General features: G+C 47.1%; 1 pseudogene; it reads left to right on the top strand.

The window, feature by feature from the left end:
- Positions 1-608: 608 nt before the first annotated feature.
- LOC123442168 lies at positions 609-2,824 on the top strand (annotated as a pseudogene).
- The last annotated feature ends 9,797 nt before the right edge of the window (positions 2,825-12,621 follow it).

Raw genomic sequence — 12,621 nt, 5'->3', positions numbered from 1 at the left:
CGAGCCCGATTGTGTCGCCTTCTCGCTCGCCCTCTTTCACACCCCCGACCGCCGCTTCCTCCGCTTCCGCACCTGCCTCCCCTTCTCCAGGGTCGTCGGCGTCCTTACCTCCGACGGCGCCCGCGTCGCCGCCGTCGACGGCACCACCGGCAAGATCCTCGTCAAAGACATCATCTCCAGTGTGCAGGCCCGCCTCCCCAAGCCCCCGCTGCCCTACAACCGCCTCATCCTCAGCGGCGGCTACGTCTTCGCCCCGGCCACGGACCGCACGGAGATCCAGTATTGCAGCCTCTGGTACGCCCACTCATTTACAGGATCCGGCCGGCATCCACATCCCTGACGACTGCGAGGTGGTCAACACGCGCCCACTCCCGGTGGCCCTCCTCTTCACTGATGTCCGCACCTCCCCATCCAGGACCTCCTCCGCCTCTTTGTCGTCGCACCGGTGAAGCTGATCTAGGCCAAGTCTTGAGCCGCTGGATCCAGAGGCTCCCGTTCGATGACAAGAGGCAGGAGCTGCTCTCTGTTGCCAATGAAGGAGGGAACAAGGAGCCAGAAACGGCACCGTTAAAATTCTATATTCATCCGTACATAAATTTTAATCCTGGATGGACGAGGTGCGAACAACAGTGATGGCGGAGACCCTCGTCGACAAGGCCATGGAGCTCGACCACACCGGCGGCACCCACTGCGGCAACCGCAGGCCGACCCCCTTCCTCTGCCTGGCCCTCAAGATGCTCCAGATCCAGCCCGACAAGGAAATCATCGTCGAGTTCATCAAGAACGAGGATTACAAGTAATTTCCTTTCCTCTCGCGTGTTCGTAGATTCCGTCCTCTACCTCTAGTTGCTTCTTCTAGGCAATGAACTGAAAAATCGACGCTCTTCTTATCTTGTTGTTTCTGCTCTAGGTATGTCCGGGTTCTTGGGGCCTTCTACCTGCGCCTCACTGGCACCGTCGCCGATGTTTACCAGTACCTCAAGCCGCTCTACAACGACTACCGGAAGATTAGGCAAAAGCTCAGCAATGGAAGTATGCACTCGATATTTCTTTTGATCTTAGATTGTTACTTGTGCTCTTAGCTAGATAGGTGTTTTTTTAGAAAAGGAGGATGACCCCCGGCCTCTGCATCTGGGAGATGCATGCAGCCATTTTATTGATTATTCTCGAAGACCTTACAAAGCAGTACAATAATATGTCTGAATCCGCCATCTTGGCAACATTTGTCGCTACTCCTATTCATATGATGAAGGGGTGCAAGCTGGACCAAATACCCAGACCTCTCACCTAAGCCTAACATCTAAAGCCGGAGACCCTGACCGAGCCACATACCGGGTCCGGGGCACAAACCGATCCGACACACTCACATGTGTGGTCGCCGCCATCTTCCATTGGTCCATCTTCAGATCAAATTGAGGTACCAGCCTTGGCAGGTGCCTCCGCCATCGACGCCATCATGACGCCAAACGACGACCTCCACCTACGCGAGTCCATCTCCAAGCAACGGACGGAGATCCATGCTAGGATACGGCCGCACCACTGCCGTCGCCCACCACCCACCAGCGCCACCCAGCCCCAAGGTTCCCAAAGCGGCGCCTTTAAGAAGGGAACGGCACCGTGAGCGCCGCCGCCGCCCAACAAAGTTAAGACTTTCGCCCGGGAGTCCTAGGGGAAGGGGAAGTGAGGGGATCAGTCCATACCGACGCCTCCAAGGAAGGGAACGGCGCCCTCAGGCGTCGCCATCGACGCGGCCGGCCATGGCCGACCAGGGATTTCGTCCGAACTAGATCCCCACCACCAGCAGCACCTCTTGTACAAAACCGGCAATCCAAGAAAGCGCGGCCCAACCAGGCTGCCCCGCACGCCGAACAGGGGAGGAGGGGAGAGGCGCCAGATCGCGCGCACCGGCCACCGCAAAAGCCGCCGCAGGACGCCAACGACCACCGGATCTCGCCGCCCGCGCGGCCGAGACGCCGGATCCACCTCCCGCACGGCTGCTAGCCTGCCGTGCCTCGCCAATGGAGCCGCCGCTCCAGATCCGGGTCTCCGCATGCAGATGCAGGGCAGCCTAGGCCCCGCCGCCACCATCCTTGGCGCTTGCCCGGCGGCTGCCTCAGGTGACGACGAGGAAGGGAGGGGGAGGGGGAGGGGGAGGCGGCTAGGGTTGGGAGGGAGGGAGAGAGACGTGGTGTATGAGATGTTAGATTTGAGGGTATGCGTTTTTTACTCATTTGATCATCTGTATTTATTTCAGAATTCACGCTGACACACGTTGACGAGTTCATTGATGAGCTCCTGACCAAGGGCTATAGCTGGGGTATCCCTATAGCTGCGACACTGCCCTCCCCCGCATTCAGAAAAGGTCTGATCCTGTCCCGATCTCTGCCGTGCAATTGAAATTTATCTTGTTTGCCACACCTGTATCTACACTGTCCTCTGCTGCTGCTCAATTTCTCTGATGTTCTGAGATTAGCCACATCTTAAAAGGATACCTTTTGAGATTTTAGTTAATAATTGTTCTCTTCTAGTAAACACATAGTTGTCATGTATGTTCAGTAATATGTTTTTGCTTTAGAGATATTTTCTTTTGACTACTGGTCAATAATCTTAAATACATGTTTGCCTCTTGATGTGCTCCAGATGCCTCGCATTTTTATGGTTCTTTTCGTCAGATGGGTCCTTAAAACTTCTGGAACTCTAGAATCAAGAAGAAGTGCGCTTGAAGATGATTTTGAGGAAGAGGAGGAAGATAAGGAGGATGGAGCGCCCATGGAAGTAGATGAGCCTAACACTCGTGAAAAAGTGAGCATACTTGCTAAATGATCTTCATTGATTCACCTTTTTATAAAATAAAAGGTTCCTCTAATTCTAAAAAATGTTCACATGCTTAAAAAATCATAATTATAAAATACCCATTCTCTTTTAAGAAGTCCATGTGATTTAAAGTGTTCATGAATTTGAAAAATATTCACGATTCCAAATATATTCACGAGTTTAAAAAATATTCATGATTTCGTGGAATTGAGAATGATAGTGTATCTCGGTGACGCAGCAAAATGTGATCATGATCATTGGATATTATGAAAAAAAAATCTTCCGTTGCAACACACGGGCCCTTTTGCTAGTAACACCAATATAGTACAGGCAGTCATCGATGGAAAATTTTCCTCACATAAATATGAGTTGATTAAGGGATAATACAAAATCACACTGCAAAAGACTCATCAAATAACCGCATTATAAATTAACATAGAACACACTCCACCAACTCCCTCACTCACCAAACCAAATATTCAATCAGTTACAAAATATAAGGGGTATTAGAGTTTGGAAAGTCAAATTTCTTTAACTTTGAGGATTCAGATCCAAAGATATCGATATCCCCAATATTAGACGAAAAATATGAAAATTCATTACATGATCAATCTAACGACACCGATTTGATCCTACGGATTTTAATATATTTCTCCAAATTTGATTAGAATTAAAGAGGTTTTAATATTTTTTAAAAGTAATACATCTTATATTTAAAACAGAGTGAATACATTTTTTTTAATAATCCTAACAATACTAACGGCGCAGCAAAGCACGCCCAACACTTCTATTATGCATTAATCCGGACCAAAACAGGGAGTCACGCCATGAACAGACATGGCAAATCCAAGCATTCTCTTTTTTTTGCGCGTGAAACTTTCAATCCATCAATCTTGGTAGTACAAAGATATATACTGGAGATAAAAAATTGCAATCAGGCTCACGGACTAACTAGCGACAACTACAAGCACCGGTGTGATTCACCGGAGCCAAGAAAACCTTGTTGTAGTAGCCAATAAGAAATTTATTGTGCTAAGGCCCTATAGGACCAGCACACCACAATAACAACCATAACTGATGAAGAAAGACGTAGATCAGAAGGATCGAACGTGTAAACTCCCAAACGAAGAAAGACGGAGACCGGATCCCAACAAACCCATGGAAGACCAGCAACGACCGAATTGTGCAAAATCCGACAAAAACACACCCCCACACGCCCCTTGATGACGCTAGGCGCACCATCGAAACGGGGATAAAAGAGACATCATTCCTATTATGGGACAGTGTCGCCGCCACCCAGCCCTAACAAAGACATCGAATCAAACAAGAACGAAAGCATGGTCCCTCCCGCCGGTGGGGGCCCGAGATCCTCTGCACCTCGATGACCCAAAGGCCATCGCAGATGGGGCGGACTAGCGGCTGCGTCGACAGGAGGAGAAGGAAGGACTAAAGTCTTTTCATTCATGCATTCATGAAGCTTATGTAGACTGCACATTCATTCTACATTTGCTTGTCGTATCGTCATTCGTCCGTAGGGATTCATTTTTTACGTCTATAAACACTCAGTAGATTTGTCCAGTGTTATCACTAGAGTACATAGCTTAATAGATCGTGCTAAAATATACTTCCTCTATTTAGAATTACTTGTTGTAGAATAAATATATCTAGATGTATTTTTAATTCTAAATACATCCATTTATATCCATTTTCACGACCAGTAATTCAGGACGGAGTGAGTATACATTAATCTGTTCAGAATTACTTGTTGTAGAATAAATATATCTAGATGTATTTTTAATTCTAAATAAATCCATTTATATTCATTTTCACGACCAATAATTCAGGACGGAGGGAGTATACATTAATCTGAACGGGAATGCAAATTATGAACACACATGGCACATACATGCATGGATGCAGTAAGCTTGATCAAAACAAACACGAGCCTGATTCCTCATCGTCTCCCTCTCTCCTGATCAAACTTTTGTTCTCACTCTGTTGTGAGTCTTCCGAAGAGTGCACCTTAACTTACTCTCAGAGAATATCTTGGCCCCAGGACAACGTGCGCTTCTGTATCCAGGTTCTACAAAACTTCATACCGTCATCCGCCCGTAAGCAAACACATTTTTATTATTACATTTTATTTCAGTCCAACAAACAAGAACCTGAAGAATAGTTGTGCACACCTGCGGTTATTGTGTATACAGAACACCTGTATTTGTTGATCCTGAAGAGGTAGGTATGCGAAAACACTGCAGAGGTTGGTGCACGGGAGGGACTTGTATACAAAAGGAGATCCTGAAGAATCGCACGCCATGCCGCTTTGGCGCATGTTGCCAAACACAAACCAGGCCCTCCCGTTCAACTCTCAAGACAGGCATCAGGCTTGTCTTTCGCAGTTGGCACCGCACTTGCGCTGGGGCATATCATCAGTCAGGACAGGTCTGCCTGCAACCATACGTACAAAGAGCCTCAATGTCCAGCCCACGCGGCCACGACCTCACCTGCTTTTCCTCGCCTCCCATGCTCCCGGGAGACGAAGACAAGATGCAAATCACCTCGCATCGCCTCGCCCTGTTGTTTTCCCCGTGGATTTTGGCTGGGCGCTAGCGCTGGCCATTGTTCCTATCCTCGATTGGGTCCAGGGGTCGCTAGCGTTGCGATGGCGTTTTGTTGGGGTTCCGAAACCAACCCAAGCGCAGGTGGTGGCCGCACGCGACGGAGACACGAGCAGGTGGTGCCGATGACGGAATTGAAGGACGCCTGCGATGCGTCCAAGAAGACACCCGCAAGCCGACGCACAAAAACGCTGTTCGCCAGAAGGCAGCGACCAAGCATGCATTTGGTTTTGTTGCCTCGTTTTCCTGACTTTTGTTTGTTTGTTAGGAGCTCTTTGTACTCTTCTCTCGTCTATAGACAGGTTGGAGTGTGAGGGCAGCGATAAGTTCAAATTTATTTGGGTTTGGACTTATACATGTATGATGCTACTCTCTGTGTGTACGTTTCTGCAAAATTGTGGTATACGCTGCATTTTGTGCGTCCGGCTGAATACTACTCCGTGTTTTATCCGGGCCTGTTGATCAACCCGCTTGTTCTGTTCCCTTCTCTTCTCGTCAGCTAGCAATACACAGAAAAGTCTATGTCGCTCTCCTGAATCACAATGTAACTACTACCTCTGTACCAATTTGAAATGCGAAAACGTATCATGTTTTGATACAGAGGTAGTACTACATTAATCGGCAAGTCCAACCATCAATACATACATATATATTATGTTGGTTTCCTGTCACGGGGTGTCGCCACTATCTTCGTACTCTGAATCAGGCTGACCACCGTTTCAGAAGTTGGTTTAAATCTTTCTACATCCCAAGCTACCAACCATAAGATAAGATCGTTGGTTTGTTTGACTGGGGACTAATTTTTACCAAGCGAAAGTGTGGCAAGTCATCAAAGCACGGCTGGAAAATTGAATGACAAACTTTGATAAAAGTTGGCAAAAAAATGACTATGACAAATGAAGCACAAGGACAATAAAGTGTGGCAAGCCAAACTATGATAAAAACCAAACGCATGTTTACTAAACTGTGACTGTCAGAGTTGGGAAAGTGATCGAAAACCAAACATCTCCATATGTACTACTCCGATGTTTCATTGAGACAAATAACTGAAAATGTCAAGCCACCAAACTTGAAACATGGTAGCTACGAATCATGTTTTTTTTCATTGTCCTGTCCCCAACGTGAAACCCAAGGCCGGCATTGGTTTCAACAAAATGTTCTGCCTACCTGCACAGGGACAAGATTGCGAAATCAGACACCTCACTGGAGCTAGGCTTTCTTGATGAATTGGCTGAACGCAAGGCTTCATCCCGTGTTAAGGACATCTCCAACACCGACTCTCGAACCTTCCGTAACTGTTTGGATCGTGTTATTCATACCACTGAAGACATCCAACGTAATCCAGTATCGGTCAACAGAGCGGTCCGAACGCAATTTTTTTCACAAACCGTGGACAGACATGAAGGGCTTTGCGGGAGCCCACACACGAGAAACATCGCTACCTACTCCCTCCTAGCCCCGTCAAAAGGAAGGCCGAGTCCATGCTTTTGTAGCATCAAACACTGTTTCCGCGCTAATATCTCTCATTTCTCTTCTTCCACTTCTGGCCGCTCTCCGCCTACTTTCGGCTCTTTTTTCCTGTCCTCTCCTTCCTTCCACCGTCAACCGTCGGAGAACCTCCCGTATAGGGTTCATGTTTTTATCTAGTTTTTTAGTTAAACGGTCGAAATATCAACCTTTTTATGTAAATTATATCCGTGCTTGAATGAAATCCGTCCGGTTTGATCGAATTTTATCTGGTTGATTTGAATTATTGGCCCGATGTATACAGCTAGCGTTGGATGTCGTCCTTCTCCATCCGCGTCCATGAACTGCTCTCCCTGTCCGCGGACAGATGCAAGACGAAATTTGTAGGTTGTCATTGAAGATGTCCTAACAAACAAACGCAAGACCAAGAAAAAGACTGAATGTATCAAACAGTTCAGAGCTACCCGCAACATGCAGACAGTATGAACTCATTTGATCGTGGAAAGGTTAGCCGCCATTTTGCTATGCGAAACTTATTGTTTGGACTTTAGCCAAGGCCTGCATGTTTTATCCTACTGTGTGTTGTTTAAGCTTTGACGATCAACTACTCTAACTAGTCATGTTTCAATACAAAATCGTGCCACGGCCGGCTAGCTAGATACATACTCCCTCCGTAAACAAATATAAAAGCGTTTAGATCACTAAAATAGTGATCTAAACACTCTTATATTTCTTTACAGATGGAGTACTAATATATTTGGTAAGCTGGGGCTGCTTGCAACGCCTAACCAGAAACTTATTGTATGCCCAATGTATGATTATCTGAAATCTGGAAATTCCTTGTAAATCCAACTAGTAAAAACATTGTGTTTCACAGTCTTGTAGTCTTTTCATTCAGTCCCCATCCACATTTTTTTCCTGAGAAACCCATGTGGGTGTCCGTCTGATGGCATCCGCACCCAACGAACTTCTTTACGGAAATTTTTTCAATCTATTCATTCACAATTATGATAGTACAACGAAAATAAAAAAATAATAAAAATTACAGTTAGATCCTTAAACAACCTAGGGACGACTACAAGCACTGAAGCGAGCCGAAGACGCGTCGTCGTCATCGCCCCTCCACTATCGGAGTCGGACACAACTTATTTAGTAACAGTCGGGAAATCGTCGTGCTAAGGCCCGTAGGACCAGCGCACCAAAACATCAACCGTCACAGATGAAGAATAACATAGATCAGAAGGATCCCCCCGAAGACACACGAACACAAACAAACAACGGCGAAATCCGAATAAATTCATCAAAGATAAATCCACCGACGACACACCTCCACACATCCATCAATGATGCTAGACGCACCGCCGAAACGGGGGCTAAATGAAGAGACCTTTATTTCATCTTTAGGAAGCCGCCCCGTCTCGTCTTCCTGAAAAGGACACAAACCCAAACAAAATCAAAAGTAACACCTAAAAACGAAGCCATCCCGCCGGCATTTGCCGTGATCCACCGCGCCACGCACTTGACATACACGCACACATATATCCTTGTTATCACACGAAGACGGTGTGCTGGTGTAGGGACACACTCGTGTCAATCAGCAGCATCTACTACAGAAGTTTCTGCTTGCTTCCAGTTGATCCTCCAGCAAACACGACGGCTTTTGAGAATTGGTCTAATGCACTTTGTTAGAACCACACTACTTCTGTTACTCAATTATTTTTCCACTGTTGATCATTTGCATCCATAGTTGTTTTGGTTGAACTAACACTGAGTACGGCCTGCTCAATGCACGTAGTACGACCATTGCTGCAAGGTTGGGCAGTTAATTATGCAGAATCGATCGCCCACGCCCGCTCGTCAAACCTGTACAAAAATGAGCCACCTGGCTGACCGCCGGCCGAAACTTTCGGCCGGTCGCCTCTCGGCCGTTGGATCGTAGTCCATCTTATGCGCACAGTCGTGAAGCGCCTCGCAAACAAAGGAATAAGAGAGGGGGAAATCCTCACGCGCATATTCCGCCCATGCTCATGGTCACGTTGGTGGTCGTCGCCGTGCACCATCGGCCGCCATGGTTGCAGGCTTGCATCACGTGGTCACTGCCTTGGTAGCACCCGTCGCCGCGGTTGCAGCACGCGGTGCACCGCCCTTGACGTTGCGCTGGTAGTCTCCGACGTCGCCCGAGGACCTACTCCGCATCGAATACGGCAGCGTCGATGCAAGGCGTCGGTTTGCAGAGAGAGAGAGAGAGGGCGGCGAGGGTGTGGGTCGCGCCACCGCCACCGCCATGACACACATTATGCTACGCGACGACCACAGCTTAACCCGATCTGACGATTTGTTATGCGTCGTGAGGTGACCGTGTGTTGTGCTTGGACAATAGAGCGTCCATCTTATTTACCCGTCAAGCAAAACAATTTTACTCAGTTTCCTAGCAGGGGGCGGAGCTGTTCTTTTTTCAGACCCATTTTCCGCATAGCAGCAAGCGGTAACCAACAAGAGATGACGACGTGGGCGCTAGCCCAGATTCACCTCACCTCACCTAACCTTGCCGGTGACGTGCAGCATGCACGCACACAGTACACCCACCATTGCCTACATTTTCAAAGGAGGACAGCAGGAGAGGAGGACGCTGCGTTTTGTTTTGTTGCGTCGTCGTCGTCGCGTTGCGCCTTCATTATTCCACCTTCCCTACGCTTCGCGACAAGGGTGCTGGGGTTCGCTCGACTTATTGGGTGCGCCTACAAAGTGTAAAAGTGTATGCTGCTTCCGGAGTAGCAGTGCAAAAAGCGGGAGTACGAGACAGTGAAGCCTGTGCGTACCAATTAGAGCAAAAACCATGACAACGGAAGCGGATGGGATCACACCACACTAGCTCCGTGCCGTGCTTGTACAAAGTGTCTGTCAGCTTAACTTTATTAGCTCCACGAAAGGAGTATAAATTTCTTGGTAATAGAATCAGCACATTTTCAGCAGCTCGAGCTGGGCCATGAATGTACAGTGGGTAGTGCAGTTCAGCGGTTCACGCTCGCGGTATGTCCAAAGAGGAAGGTGGCAGCTCTACGAACCGCACGGATGATTCCATTACCACATGTTAGACCAACTCCAACTTAGCGTCCTAAACGAACCCCACATTTTATTTTTTTGGGTCGGTCGAGTGGATGAATTTATTCGCTTTTTCATTTGGGTCCATCGATGCGTCTAACAAATAGCCAACCCATTTTTAATATTTATGTTCGATGCGGGTGCAGAAAAGGTCCAGTTTGTGTCTTGAATCCAATGTGATTCAAATTTGATCCCGAAATGAATAAAAAAACATAAATCGGACGCAATATGAAAATGGATCGCAGCGTTGGGCAATCATTTTTATCCACGACGATTCAAAAAAACATTAGCAGATCAAATGGGCCGCCCGATTGAAGTTGATCTTACCGGCCTGTTGCCCTGTTGGAATGACGCAACCAATTCATAGATGCTCAACCGATTCACCGAGTAGTAGTACTGCACTGTGCACTAATTGGAGCAGTAATGAGTAGTAACATAGCGTCCAGCTAGGTGAAGCTTTCATTACTCCTGAGGCGATTATGAACGCACACTTGCCAAAATATAAGCCGGAGAGCATATGTATTGGAAGGTTCATGCAAAAGTGCAGTCGTACGGCATGTTAGAGCAACTCTAGCAGACTCCACATCTGTCCGGCCCGTAAAACGTGTCTGCAGTTCGCGAAAAAACGCTTTTGCGGACCGACACGCACGGCCGTAGATGGAGACCCCGCATGACGGACCCGTAAAAAAGCATATTCGCGACTCTGCGGGGTCTGATCTGCCGCAGCTCCTCCCGGCCCAGAAAACCTAAATTTGCACCACATCTTTGCTAGAATAATGCATTTTTTTGCTTTTCCAACAACATTTGGATACATAAGACATCATCACATCTTTGCTAGAATAGCAAGGCCAAAGAAAACAAGAACCACAAGTATGCATTTTAGAAGATTTCCAACTTCCATGACTGCTCCAACTAGTTGAATCATATCTTCTCCATGCACTCATTGTTGATCTGCGAATTCTTCGTCTTGCATTCTTCATTCTTCATCTTTGGTTCGGAAGAAGTAGACGTTGCACATGCAGCCACATCATTGTTTTTTATTCTTCTAAGGAGTGCATCGACATCTATTAACTTTTTTTATCAATAAATCAATGTATTCGTCTTCCCAAAACCAAAATAAGCATCCATATTCCTACACAAAAGAATAACCATGTTCGGAATGAGGTTCCCAGTTTAACCAAAGAATGAGATATCGCAAGTGCACGTACCCCGTCGTTTTCGCATTTGAAGAACACCCATCCGAGGTGGTTCGGCGTGCCCGAAGTAAGCCGCAGCACTGTCCGCGTGCAGTCGTGGACACCTTTTTTTGATAAAGGTGTTGGAATTATGCCCTAGAGGCAATAATGAATATAGTTATTATTATAATTCCTGTATCAAGATAATCGTTTATTATCCATGCTATAATTGTATTGAATGAAGACTCATTTACATGTGTGGATACATAGGCAAAACACTGTCCCTAGCAAGCCTCTAGTTGGCTAGCCAGTTGATCAAATATAGTCAGTGTCTTCTGATTATGAACAAGGTGTTGTTGCTTGATAACTGGATCACGTCATTAGGAGAATCACGTGATGGACTAGACCCAAACTAATAGACGTAGCATGTTGATCGTGTCATTTTGTTGCTACTGTTTTCTGCGTGTCAAGTATTTGTTCCTATGACCATGAGATCATATAACTCATTAACACCGGAGGAATACTTTGTGTGTATCAAACGTCGCAACGTAACTGGGTGACTATAAAGATGCTCTACAGGTATCTCCGAAGGTGTTCGTTGAATTCGAGACTGGGATTTGTCACTCCGTGTGACGGAGAGGTATCTCGGGGCCCACTCGGTAATACAACATCACACACAAGCCTTGCAAGCAATGTGACTTAGTGTAAGTTGCGGGATCATGTATTACGGAACGAGTAAAGAGACTTGCCGGTAAACGAGATTGAAATAGGTATACGGATACTGACGATCGAATCTCGGGCAAGTAACATACCGAAGGACAAAAGGGAATGACATACGGGATTATATGAATCCTTGGCACTGAGGTTCAAACGATAAGATCTTCATAGAATATGTAGGATCCAATATGGGCATCCAGGTCCCGCTATTGGATATTGACCGAGGAGTCTCTCGGGTCATGTCTACATAGTTCTCGAACCCGCAGGGTCTGCACACTTAAGGTTCGATGTTGTTTTATGCGTATTTGAGTTATATGGTTGGTTACCGAATGTTGTTCGGAGTCCTGGATGAGATCACGGACGTCACGAGGGTTTCCGGAATGGTCCGGAAATGAAGATTGATATATAGGATGACCTCATTTGATTACCGGAAGGTTTTCGGAGTTATCGGGAATGTACCGGGAATGACGAATGGGTTCCGGGAGTTCACCGGGGGGGGGGGGGGGGCAACCCACCCCGGGGAAGCCCATAGGCATTGGGGGTAGCGCACCAGCCCTTAGTGGGCTGGTGGGACAGCCCAAAAGAGCCCTATGCGCCATAGGAAGAAAAATCAAAGAGAAAAGGAAAAAAAAAGAGGAGGTGGGAAAAGGGGGAAGGACTCCTCCTTCCAAACCTAGTTGGACTCGGTTTGGAAGGGGAGGGCTGCCCCCCTTGGCTCGGACGAAACC

Source organism: Hordeum vulgare, chromosome 3H (genome assembly GCF_904849725.1).
Source record: "Hordeum vulgare subsp. vulgare chromosome 3H, MorexV3_pseudomolecules_assembly, whole genome shotgun sequence".
In the NCBI taxonomy this organism is placed as follows: Eukaryota; Viridiplantae; Streptophyta; class Magnoliopsida; order Poales; family Poaceae; genus Hordeum; species Hordeum vulgare.
The sequence above is the reverse complement of the archived record's forward strand: the minus strand, read 5'-3'. Positions and strand labels throughout refer to the sequence as shown.